This window comes from Dendrobates tinctorius, unplaced genomic scaffold, assembly GCF_039654945.1.
Source record: "Dendrobates tinctorius isolate UK_male_01 unplaced genomic scaffold, ASM3965494v1 ptg000075l, whole genome shotgun sequence".
Classification (NCBI taxonomy): Eukaryota; Metazoa; Chordata; class Amphibia; order Anura; family Dendrobatidae; genus Dendrobates; species Dendrobates tinctorius.
In genome coordinates, this window is record NW_027361743.1 from 56,267,006 (window position 1) to 56,279,077 (window position 12,072).

General features: G+C 41.3%; 1 long non-coding RNA gene across 1 annotated transcript in view; it reads left to right on the top strand.

Moving 5' to 3' along the window:
* Positions 1-10,952, top strand: part of LOC141096588 (uncharacterized) — a 29,136-nt gene extending 18,184 nt beyond the window's left edge. The window contains exon 3 of the long non-coding RNA XR_012233717.1: positions 10,780-10,952. This is a non-coding gene — a long non-coding RNA (uncharacterized lncRNA). The remainder of the gene's footprint in view (positions 1-10,779) is intronic.
* The last annotated feature ends 1,120 nt before the right edge of the window (positions 10,953-12,072 follow it).

Below are 12,072 nucleotides of genomic sequence, written 5' to 3' on the forward strand. Positions count from 1 at the left end.
CGCTTCTTCTGTAGTAGTTGTTAACGTCTCCAAGGACAAGCGCAGTTTCCCATGTTAAAGAATTTCAATGTATCCGTAAAAATCAGATGCTGGGATCCGTATGGGATTCATTTTTTTTTTTGTGCGCCCGTCAACTTGAATAGGCGAAGATATGGAAGAGGATTGTACATGCGTCCATTTTTTTTTTCTTTCACGTGGACATTCATTCCACGTGAAAAAAAAAAAGGTCATCAGAACAGCCCTATTGCAGTAGATTGGTCTGAGAGCCGACGGCTTTTTTCATATAATTGTGTGAACGTAGCCTGAGTGTATATATGTTAGCCAGAGTAAAGTTGTGAAGTGTTAATTGTTGCGTCGTTAGTATTGTGTATAATAAATAAACTACGAGAGTTTTGGAGAGAGTCAAGCAATGTATTGCAAATATAAAATATCTATCTATGAATAAGGCACTTGACATTTGCAAATATGTTTACAAGGTGGATGCCACAAGCTAAGCACATGTCAATACCATGGAAGCAAAGTAAGAACTTTTTTTATTTACCATAAAGTCTATTTCTTTATTTTATATATATAAAATGTATATCATCAAAATGTTTAAAGAAGATTATTAATACTTGCAACATATGGGTTTGTACACACAGTAGCGGCTGCATTGGGTGTTGCAGCATTCTATTCACAGACAAGTGGTCTTTCAGGGTATTAGTTTTCTCAAAGATGTAAGTATCCATAATATTATCTCCCCCCTCTTATTTCAAGGTCCTGGCCAAAAGAGAATTGCAGCAGTCACCCAAAAGTATTGATGTGATATTCTCATTTATATAGCACTCCAGGTGAAGGCATAAATGGGGACTAATCGAAAACATTCACTTATTAATATTCAGACAATATTGGACCTTTCTGTTTTCCTCTCCTATGTATCACAAAAATGCATGTAAATAATAATAATAACTCTTGAGTCTTGACTATATCGTGGCAAAATATTTCATAGCACTTTACAGTTCCGAGGATACTTGTAGAAGCAAATGTGAGACATTACAGAAAAAAGAAATAACTGAAGAGGAGTGAGGACCCCACTAACAAGAACTTAGGATAAAATAAGGAAATAAGGGGGGGGCGGATAAAACAAAATCGCCAGAGTACTGCAACATCTAGGCTTTAGGATTAAAATATGTGAATATGCACTTTATGTATTGCGTTCTAGGCAGCGCTGGCTTCTCTCTCTTTTTTTATTTAAAATGATGTTTGCAATAGGGTTAAAAGCTACAGACTTAATCGTAAGTTGGAAGTTTAACTTTCTATCTGTCATAAATCAAATGAAAAGAAAATGTAAAAGAAGAAAGGTAAGGAATGCGCACCCTGTCGAAACAAAGATTTGGAGGGCACCAACAAATGTGAGGGTTCAATCCTGTAGCATGTCAATAAAAAATGAGAAAAGAAAAATGCCAGAAACAGGGATCACCATAAAATATGATACTTTATTAATGCACACCGATACAGAGGCACATCCATATTTTATGGAGATCCCGGATACTTGCATGTTTCCTTTCTCTGTTTTTGGAATGTACACCCTGCCATCCAAATGATCTTACTGTCATATGCACTGTTAAAGGGGTTGTCCGGGACTTTTTTATTGACGGCCTTTCAATATAATAGGTCATCAATATCTGCGCGACACCTGGCACCCCACCAATCAGCTGTTCCCAGTGCCAGTAGCGGTGGGATGTGCTAAGTTGCAGAGCTTGCCAGCACAGCTCCATCAATGGAACAGTGGCTGCGGCCAGGTACTACACATCCACCCCCTAGTCGAATCAATAGCGGGCACATGTGCAGTACCTGGCCGCAGCCAATACATAGCTGACAGAGCTGTGCTCAACTCAGCATATCTGACCACCGCCAGCATGGGGAACAGCTGATCGGTGGGGGTTCTGGATGTCGCACACCCACTTTTCAGATATTGATGTCCTCTCCTAAGAATAGGACTTCAGTCTCCTGGACATCCCTTTTTAACACATTCAGCAGTTTCCTATGTACTGTGATCCATAGAGGCTGTAGAAGATAAATGAAACCATATCACAAAACGGATTTAGCCAAAAGTTGCACTTATTTAAGTGAATAAAAAATGTCAAAGGTGCTTTTATCTTCAGGCCCAAACAGACCTGATTAAATTGAAAACCTACTTTTTATTGCAATTTTTTTTCTAAACTATGCTATTGACGGGAATCATCCTAATATACCTGAGATCTTTTTTTCTGTTGCGAAGCAACAAATTCCCCGCTTGTCTTCACATGGCCATGGAGTTAATAATCTTGTGTCTACATGTAACTACTACTAGAAGGAGCTTTAAGAGTTTATTGTATATCTACCTGAATAATATTGATAAGAAAAAGCTGCCAGAGTGGCGGCTACATGGAAAGAGATTTTATATTTTAACTATGACTGAGCATAGTGAAATGGGATTTGAAGCCAGAAAAATAGAATTACTACTCTTATAAACATATTTAATCATTATAAAGAGTCTGTTGGCAATTGTGAGCCTTCAAAACTGCTGAAACATTCCCTTTCATCTCCTGCTACCAGTGTTATGAACTGAATAGTGATGATATAGACACGAAAGCTATCCGTAGAAGATTGGAGATAACTCTGATCTTGGCCATTTACCTATTAGATGCTACAGTCATTGTTGTAAAAAAAATGTGTCAACTTAAAGTTGCTAAAATTCTGGAGCTTTTAATTTCAGAATGATTGAATATTACTAAAAGTGACTCCACTGTGTGGGTTGTTCAACCATACTAGTCTTAGCTGCCTATTCACTGAGGCCCATAGATCTGGAAATGCCACTGGACAACACATTACGTGAAGCAGAACACAGGACCACTATGAATATTAAACTATTTACATACCTGAACCATGAATTGGCTTGAGCATTGGCATTTCCACTGGCCACCGGTTACTGAGATGCTAATTGTTCAGATACTGAATGGTTTGTATGCTGAACGCATGATGGGCTCCTTAAAGTGATTCTGTCAACAGGATCAACCCTCCTAAGCCATCTATATGGGCATGTAGGTAATAGGAAGCTGAATAAAATGAGACTGTGATATCTGCCATCCGATTTCTTATTCCAGAGAAATCCACGTTTTTCTCAAATGTAAATGAGTCATTCCAGTCTACAGGCTGGACACCGATCTCCAGGAGATTATTTTTTAATAAAAGGGAGAGTTACCAGTGTGAGACAAGTAACTAACCCAGGACAAGATAACTGAAATCTGTCTCCTTACAAACACATTTTTTGCAGCTCTCTTAGCTCTGTTGAATTGTAACAATATAACAAACTGTCTGTCTTTGAGGTGGAAACTGAAGCTGAGAGGAACCTGCAAATGGGTCAGGTATAATCACACACACAGCTCTGCAGTAAGCGGAGAGTAGAGAGGAGCGGCCATCACACATCACACTGTTAACACTGGTAACCATCACACTTCACACTGGTAACCATTACACATCACACTGGTAACTCCCCCTCATGTAAAATAATCTCTGGAGGCAGAGTTCTTCCAGGCAGCGTCCTCCCGAGAGCCTGGAAGAGGTCATTTATTTAAAGTGATAAAAGATTATTTCTCAACAACAAGGCATCTGATATCAGATACACAGTTTTTTTCATCAGTCTATGACCTATATGCCCATATTAATAGTTTAGATAGGTCAAATGTGGTGACAGATTCTCTTTAAGAAACATACTGAATTTGGAAGGTGGTGATGGATATATCAGGTTGTGATAATACTAATTGTGATATCTTCTTAAGGGCTCATTCATATGTCCAGTTTGTCCACGTACAAGATTAGTGGACCGATTATTCTAATCAGACTTTGATCAGAGTTTGATCAGAGTGTGGCACGAGTCTCATCCGTTTTGCTCATACACGGGGAAATTTAAAAAAAAAAAAAGTTTCCAAACCTTCTCCATTTTGACAATGATAATTGAACCCCATTCAAATGTAATCCTAGTGCAGTCCGATATTTTCATGAGCCCATTGACTTGCATTGCCAATTTTGATCCATCACTCAGACCTCTGCAATATTTTACTCCAACCTCTTAGTCCCAGGAAAAAATCAGACATGTGCAAAGCCCAACAGAATATGATAGTTACAAGCACTATCGGATAGCACTCATATGCGAAAATTGAACGTGTGAATAAGGTCTTATTCTACTTTTTAAACCAAAGTTTTTGAGACAGCTGAAATCGCTAGTATTATGAATCTTTAGGAGACCACTGATGAGCAAACCCTCTGATATGTCCGCTGACCAGTCTCCCTAAATTATACGTTGTTTGTCACGCACTGAGCAAATGAAAACCACTAGTATGGCAAGCTGCTGGTGGAATCATAATAATACAAAAGTGTAGGATGGCAGTAACAATGCTAATATTAAAGGGGTGGTCTCATCCCACACAACCCCTTTAAAGGAATCTTCACGCGTTTCTTCTGGAGCGCACTGCTTCTCTGCTTCTTCGCATCCTGATTGTTAAGGAACGGCGCGTTCCTGAAGATTGCGAGTTTGGAGGAGCGGCATGGTCACGGTGCTTTTCCAAACTAGGCGCTTTCCATGGCAGTTAGCAGAGGCAGCCATTTGTAAATGACTGATGTCCTGGACTCTGGCTCCTGGATCACCAGTGAAATGAGAATTATTTGGGAAAACCTGAAGTCAGCAGCTCATTGTGGTAGCTCAAATAAGGCAGCATTACTTATTTGTTGCGATTTGTTGTAAATCACATTAGAAAGCCATATGTTTTCCTAGTAGGTTTTATAGCTTTTTTAGTAGCATTTCTTTGCTCCACAATGTGACTTTGTGCGGCATAAAAATTCTGATCCCAATTTTAGGATCATCTGTAAAAATGGCCTTCTGCGTAGATCTGAAACAAATGTGTGCATATATGCTTTATTACGCTGTTTCTATACAGGTATATATTATTGTAAATATTCTGACCTGTTCACAATTAGCCATAAATCCGGATCAGCACAATCTTCGCTTCCCCTGATTTCCTTACTGGAGATAAAAAGTCCCTATTACATGAGTTCTGAAATTAAATGTATGATGTCATTGTTGCAATGCAAGTTAAATGCATGAGTGTGCTGTAGTTATTTATAAAGTCTGATGCAATGACAGGAGAGGCTGGTGTAAGAATCCGCAGGGCGGGTAATGACTCAGATGTGGTGGGGGAAAGAGCAAAGTCCAGCAGTAAGAATAAACTAGTGAGCATCCAACCGTAAAGATATGGCAAGATAAGTGGTTACTCCTCATCATCTTAAAATGTAGGTGCAACTGGCGGTTATCACAAGAACTTGTCAAAGGGAATCTTGTACTCCCTAAATCTTGCCCTATTAAGGTCATATCTCTGAAAAGAGGTTAATTAAAATGTAGCCTGTAACCACCTACATAGAAGTTGCCAGGAGATCTAAACGCCCCCACTCACATTAGAACGATTCTTGGTCCAACAGCTAATCCTCCTACTCCTGCCTTCAGGAGCCCGCAGCTTAGCTCAGCGCTCCTGTGTGCTCTATGATAGAGGCGCTCCTCTGGCAGCGGATTATCTCCCGGAAAACAAAATGATCAGCTTTTGGAAATCCAAAGGAACAAAACCTACTTTCCCCTGGTATCATCGGTTGGGAGGGAGTCAAGAGACCCCATACACGTTACCCATTGACTATGGTCTACTTTGTGTGGGGACCTTAAGTTAGTAAAAAGGGCACCACTGTGGTTTGTCCTGATGAAGAGGTGTGATCGCCTCGAAACGCTTTCACAAATAAAACCGCCTCGGTACCGCATCTCGTCGCCAATTGTACTTTGGATCCTCGGCAGCGCGGGTTTCATATCCACTCCCATCTTTAAGTTTGCATACACTCTGCTTCGGTGGAACTGCAGCATCCGTCTTTGTTTAAAAGCGATCAAAGGGGTTGAGACTTTCACATCCTCCCCAGGTGAGCAAATCCGGTTCTATTCTTTTCTTAGTCATCCAGATAAGACCCTGTGCTTTTTTATATAAACTCGTAAAAAGAGCACCTGTCAGCTTGAAAATACAGTGCAATCTGCTGAGCAGATGGATAAATAAGTTTTGTAGGAAACAACTCAGTAAAACTTGTATTTTATTCAATTAAATCCTTGCTCTTTCTGTGCAATCAGATCTAGTGGGTGATGATTGGCAGCTACCTCTACATGCACACTTAAAGAGAATCTGTCTGCAGGGTTTTGCTATGTTGTCTGATGACTACATGAGGTAGGGGTTAAAACACTGAATTCAATGATGTGTCACTTATAAAGCTGTGTGCTGTTGTGTACTTAGATTGAAGGATTAATTACTTGGTGATTATCATTGCTGTGACTACATGACAGGCAGGCAATCATCCGACTCCACCCCTTCTGTGATAAGTAGCTCTCTGTCTATAGACAATATACATAGAGAGCCTCGTGTGGGTGCGGGAAGCTTCCTCAGTTCTGATTCATACTAAATCTAAAAGCTCTGATTGTGTCAGAACTGCTGTACCCACTAAACTAAGTGATACATTGTTGGATTCAGCGTCTCTTTGCCTACTACACGTTGCTCTCAGATGAGGGAGCAAAAACTTGCTGACAGATTCCCTTTAAACCTTTTAGATTGGCCTATAGTTCGATCAGCTGCGATCTCACTTACCTCCCTCATACACTCGCTCTGCTGAGCGCTCCGGTGTCCTTTACAAGAAAGCCACGGCCTGAATCCTCCTCTTATCTTTTAGAGAACAAGGGGTTAAGCAGTCTGAAAATGGACATATCGGATCCTTGTTGCTCATACCTTCATCCAAGTAATAGAAAAACATAAAAAAGACCCATTTATAATGGCACATAAGCTGACGCCTTTATATACCGAGACATGATGGGTATGTTTAACCAGCTCATTTTGAGCTTACTTTGACGTTTACTGCATGATTTATGGCACACTGACATGGCATATGTCTGAGGTTTCCACTCATTCAGCATCAAAACAAATTGGGTGATGCATATTCAATTTACCAGTCATTGGCACTGACATGTCTATGTACTATATAATACATAACATTACTTTGGGGTTGTTCTTTTAGTGACTCCTGCATCATAGATTCATTAACTGTTTTGTGGCTGGTACAGTGACTACTCCCTATGCCCTCCCCTTGTTTTACTGTCATTGTGACTATATTGTAAATCTGTGGTATCTGTTCTTTTGGCTGCACATGCCCATCACAGGCTGTCCGCTTATTTCTCTAGTACCAGGTTACATGTGATTGCCCATTTTATTGGTTTTGTAATTTTCCTGTATCTCTAATGTGTGTCATATTTGGTAAATAAAAACATTATACGGTTAATGGATTTGGATTCTAGGCTCTCTTTTCTTCCATATCATTGAGAATCGTCTCCATGTTAATAGATTCAATGAGGCACCATTTATGTATTTTATTCTACTAATAATGTCATAAGGATGTTTTTTTGGAGTATTTTTCACATATATGTCTTTTCTGTGTTTTTCACAGCTACACGCTCCAAGCCTCATATGGATTATAAGGCACGAGAACAGGCTTGGTTAAATCAAATCGATGAGGTTTTTAATGATAAACCCGGTACTATTGTGGCTACGAGTAGCAGAGACCTTAGGGAGGCAGGCAGAAAAGTCAGATCACTCTTAAATCGGCGTACCAAGACTTGGTGGAATCGTGCATTCCTTCAGAAATATGTTGAAAAGGGCCTCATTCCAAGAGGACTTAGAGTTCAAGTGTTTCCCTCCTTTCCCATTGACGACCCAGAGGTCAAACGGAAATGGGAGGATTTGGCCAGTGGATGTTCAAAGGGGTTCATGGAACTCCTTATCCAACTGAATGAAAAAACCATAGCTGATCTTGACCAAGAGATTGAGGAGTTACAAAACTCAATCAAAAAAGAAATGTCTAGTGACGAATTGGTTTTATTTAATCGTGAGTTGGATCTTGATTTTACCAAATGGGAGAAAGAAATCTGCGAGATAAAAACCAAAAAATTCTCGAGGGATATGGGCGATTACCAATCTGAAACAGTGTATAGATGGAACCGCAGATTCAAATCATCAAGGAATCCTAAACGGGGGAGATCATTCTCCGGTACTTCATATGCCTCCAGTGAAGGATCGATCAGATCCAATTCTAAATTCATGGAAAGGCGTTTAGGCTCCAATCGAGAAGTACAAGTTAATAAAACTAAATCTATCCCACCCAAGAAAAATGATAAATCTAAAAGCCATACACTTCAGGTAATCAATCTGTCTAATCATATGTTGACTCCAATTCAAGTTGAAGTACTATCTAAGGGTTTAACTTTTTCCCCCACCAACCCCTTTGATTTGTTTACAGCTGTAAAAGATTTGAATTTATTTTCCCGCAAATTAATTCTTAAAAGATTCCATAATACCAAGAAACAGGACCCACTTACCGATACTCAGTTGGAGGAGGAGGCCCTTTTCACATTGGAGGAGCTATTGAGAGAACAAGAGTCCAACTCCACAGGTATGTTTCCCCAAAATATACGTCCTAAATCCACTAGGTTCCCTCCCTTGTCTTTATGTCCGGCAGTAGAGATTTTCACAAGATTGGTTATTGAGGATTTTGGTAAAGTCTCTACAAGACGTTATCCTGATAATCTCACGGCACAACAACGCATGGCCGTTGATGAATTAAAATCTCTCTCAGACGTTGTTATAAAACCTGCGGACAAGGGAGGGAACATAGTGGTTTGGCCTCAGGAAATGTACGAAAGGGAGGCTAAGAGACAGCTTCGAAATAAGGTGACGTATCGTAAGTTGGATCATAGCCCTTTAACAGCTTTTTCGAACATTTTGGAGGAGATCCTCTTTAGGGCCCTCGAACAGGGAATTATCCCTAAACAGATTTTTGAGGGCCTTTTGACTAAATATCCTAGGATCCCCACCATATATTTTGTGCCCAAAGTTCACAAGGACCCCCTCGATCCGCCGGGACGTCCTATCGTGTCGGGCATAGGGGGGTTGTGCGAACCCATATGTCAATTTATAGACTATTATCTAAAACCACTTGTGGAGGCACTGCCCTCCTATGTGCGAGATACGACGGACGTCCTGGCACGGATCGATGGGATGTCCTTGGAATCAGACATGTTCCTCGTCACTGCGGACATTGAATCGTTATACACCTGTATTAGACATCAAGACGGTATTGATGCCTGCAGGTTTTTTCTGAGGAGCAGCAACTGGGATGGACCCACATGTGATCTAGTTCTGGAGTTACTTGAATACATCCTGACACACAATTTTTTTGTTTTCAGGGACGTGTTTTATTTGCAGCAGTGCGGCACTGCCATGGGCGCGGCCTGTGCCCCCTCCTTTGCTGGCCTCTTCCTGGGATACTGGGAGCGGGGGGTCTTTGCGGGGGAGGGGGGGCAGGCCGCTGAGCATGTGCAGTGCTGGCTGCGTTACATTGACGATTTGCTCATGGTGTGGCAGGGTTCACATCAACAGCTTAAAGAATTCATGGAGAGTCTTAATAGTAATGATTATAACATTAAATTGACTTATACTTGTAGTGACTCTGAGGTGGATTTCCTTGACATCAAGATACGGGTGGACCGTGCATCTAATTTGCAGACGGATGTATATAGGAAGCCCACCTCAGTTAACTCACTTCTCCATGCTGGATCCTGCCACCCATGGGCAACTATTAGAGCCATTCCAGTTGGCCAATTCCTGCGGATTAGGCGTATCTGCTCCTCAGAGGAGGCCTTCATGGATCAAGCCGCAGATTTGAGAGACCGTTTCCTCAAACGGGGTTACAGTCGACGCTGCGTCAGGAGGGGTTTTGACAGGGCAAGAAAAACAAACCGGCCCGCTCTTTTACAATCAAATATCAGAAAGAAAAAACAAGAGCAGGGCAATGTTAGGTTCATCTCAACCTTTAATGGGGGATGGAACCAAATGAGGGACATACTCACAAAACATTGGAACATATTGAAGACTGAGCCCTCATTGACGAATATAGTCTCTGAGTATCCACTTATGACATACCGCAGAAGCCCCAATTTGGGGGATATGTTGGTACGTTCACATTACGTCCCATACATCAGGAACCCTTTTGACTCTCGCGGCCCCCCTTTGGGATGCTACCCTTGTGGTAATTGTGTCGCATGCAAGAATGTAGTACGGACATCATCATTCCAATCTGTTGATGGGACTAGAACTTATTCAATCAGACAACATATAACCTGTAACACCGCTCAGGTTATCTATTATGCTACGTGTGGGTGTCCTAAAGTGTATGTAGGTCTCACTAGTCGCCAACTAAAATTACGTGTTCGTGAACATGTCCGCGACATCCTTGCATCAAAGACAATAATGGATCTTACACAGCTTAAAACTATACCCAAACATTACAAACTAATGCATAATAGTGATCCTAAGTCCTTTTTGGTGAGAGGCATTCAGCATATAAATAGTGGTATCAGAGGCGGCGACATTAAACGCCTCCTCGCACAGAAGGAATGCAGATGGATCACGGTATTGGGGACCATGACACCACATGGGCTAAACGAATCGCTCAGTTTTGCGCTTTTTTTATGATTTATAAATATTGATTCATTTCTGCCTGCCATCCCTAAATAGGTATCTCTCCTCCTCTCCCGTTTTTTAGTTATTTGATGTTTTTAGAGTACGTGGTTTTTTTTTTTCGGACTCCGTACTTAACCTTCTTCTCTTTTTATATTCGTTATCTGTCTGGCTTTAGATTGGGCATTCTTTCTGTCTTCACGCTCTGGAATGGAGAATCTGACTGTGACACAAGTGGCACATAATATGGGACCCATATGATGAAATTATCATGCAACCTGCAAGCAGCATATGACTTTATGGACGACATGTTATCGGCAGAAGATGAGAAAATAGAGGAGCTGATGCAAATGGATGAATATACATTTGCGGTTGCATTTTGTCTGAATAATTTAAAATTTTTTTTTTTTTTTTTTTTTTTCCTCCCCCCCCCCCCTCCCCTTATATAGTAGCCACTCATACATAATATACGCACAGTATATTGGAGGTTTTTCCACCCCTTTTTTCTTTGTTCCACCGTCTTTCCTTTTCCCCCACCCCCCCCCCTTCCCAACCCCCTCCCCCCTGTTTTCAATATTTTTCAACAATACAACATTTTCCACCATTTTATTTTTCCACTTTATTCTCTCCTTTTCCAGCCAGGTTATCTGACACTTTTGTGGCCTTTCCATGGGGTGACTCGCACATGCTGTGCGTCATATAGACGTGAATCAGATGGAACAGGCGCTGCTTGTGTAGCGGTCTAGCGCCGGCCGCTCACTCGTGGCGTCTGGCTATTAGGAGCAACATAACGCTGGTTTCAGCTGTTATCTAGGCAGCGGTTTGTTGCTGATCGTCACATGATGACGTCAACCTACCGGAAGACAGCTCCACTGATACTGCGCATGTGCTGCAGCCTCCCCATGGATTGGTTCGCAATGGTCAGATGACCGTTCTCAGCCAGGCATTTAACCTGGGATGTTCACAGCCATAGCCACGCCCCCCGAGGAAGCGGTCTCCTATACCGCGAAACGCGCGTAGGGGCACATAAGCTGACGCCTTTATATACCGAGACATGATGGGTATGTTTAACCAGCTCATTTTGAGCTTACTTTGACGTTTACTGCATGATTTATGGCACACTGACATGGCATATGTCTGAGGTTTCCACTCATTCAGCATCAAAACAAATTGGGTGATGCATATTCAATTTACCAGTCATTGGCACTGACATGTCTATGTACTATATAATACATAACATTACTTTGGGGTTGTTCTTTTAGTGACTCCTGCATCATAGATTCATTAACTGTTTTGTGGCTGGTACAGTGACTACTCCCTATGCCCTCCCCTTGTTTTACTGTCATTGTGACTATATTGTAAATCTGTGGTATCTGTTCTTTTGGCTGCACATGCCCATCACAGGCTGTCCGCTTATTTCTCTAGTACCAGGTTACATGTGATTGCCCATTTTATTGGTTTTGTAATTTTC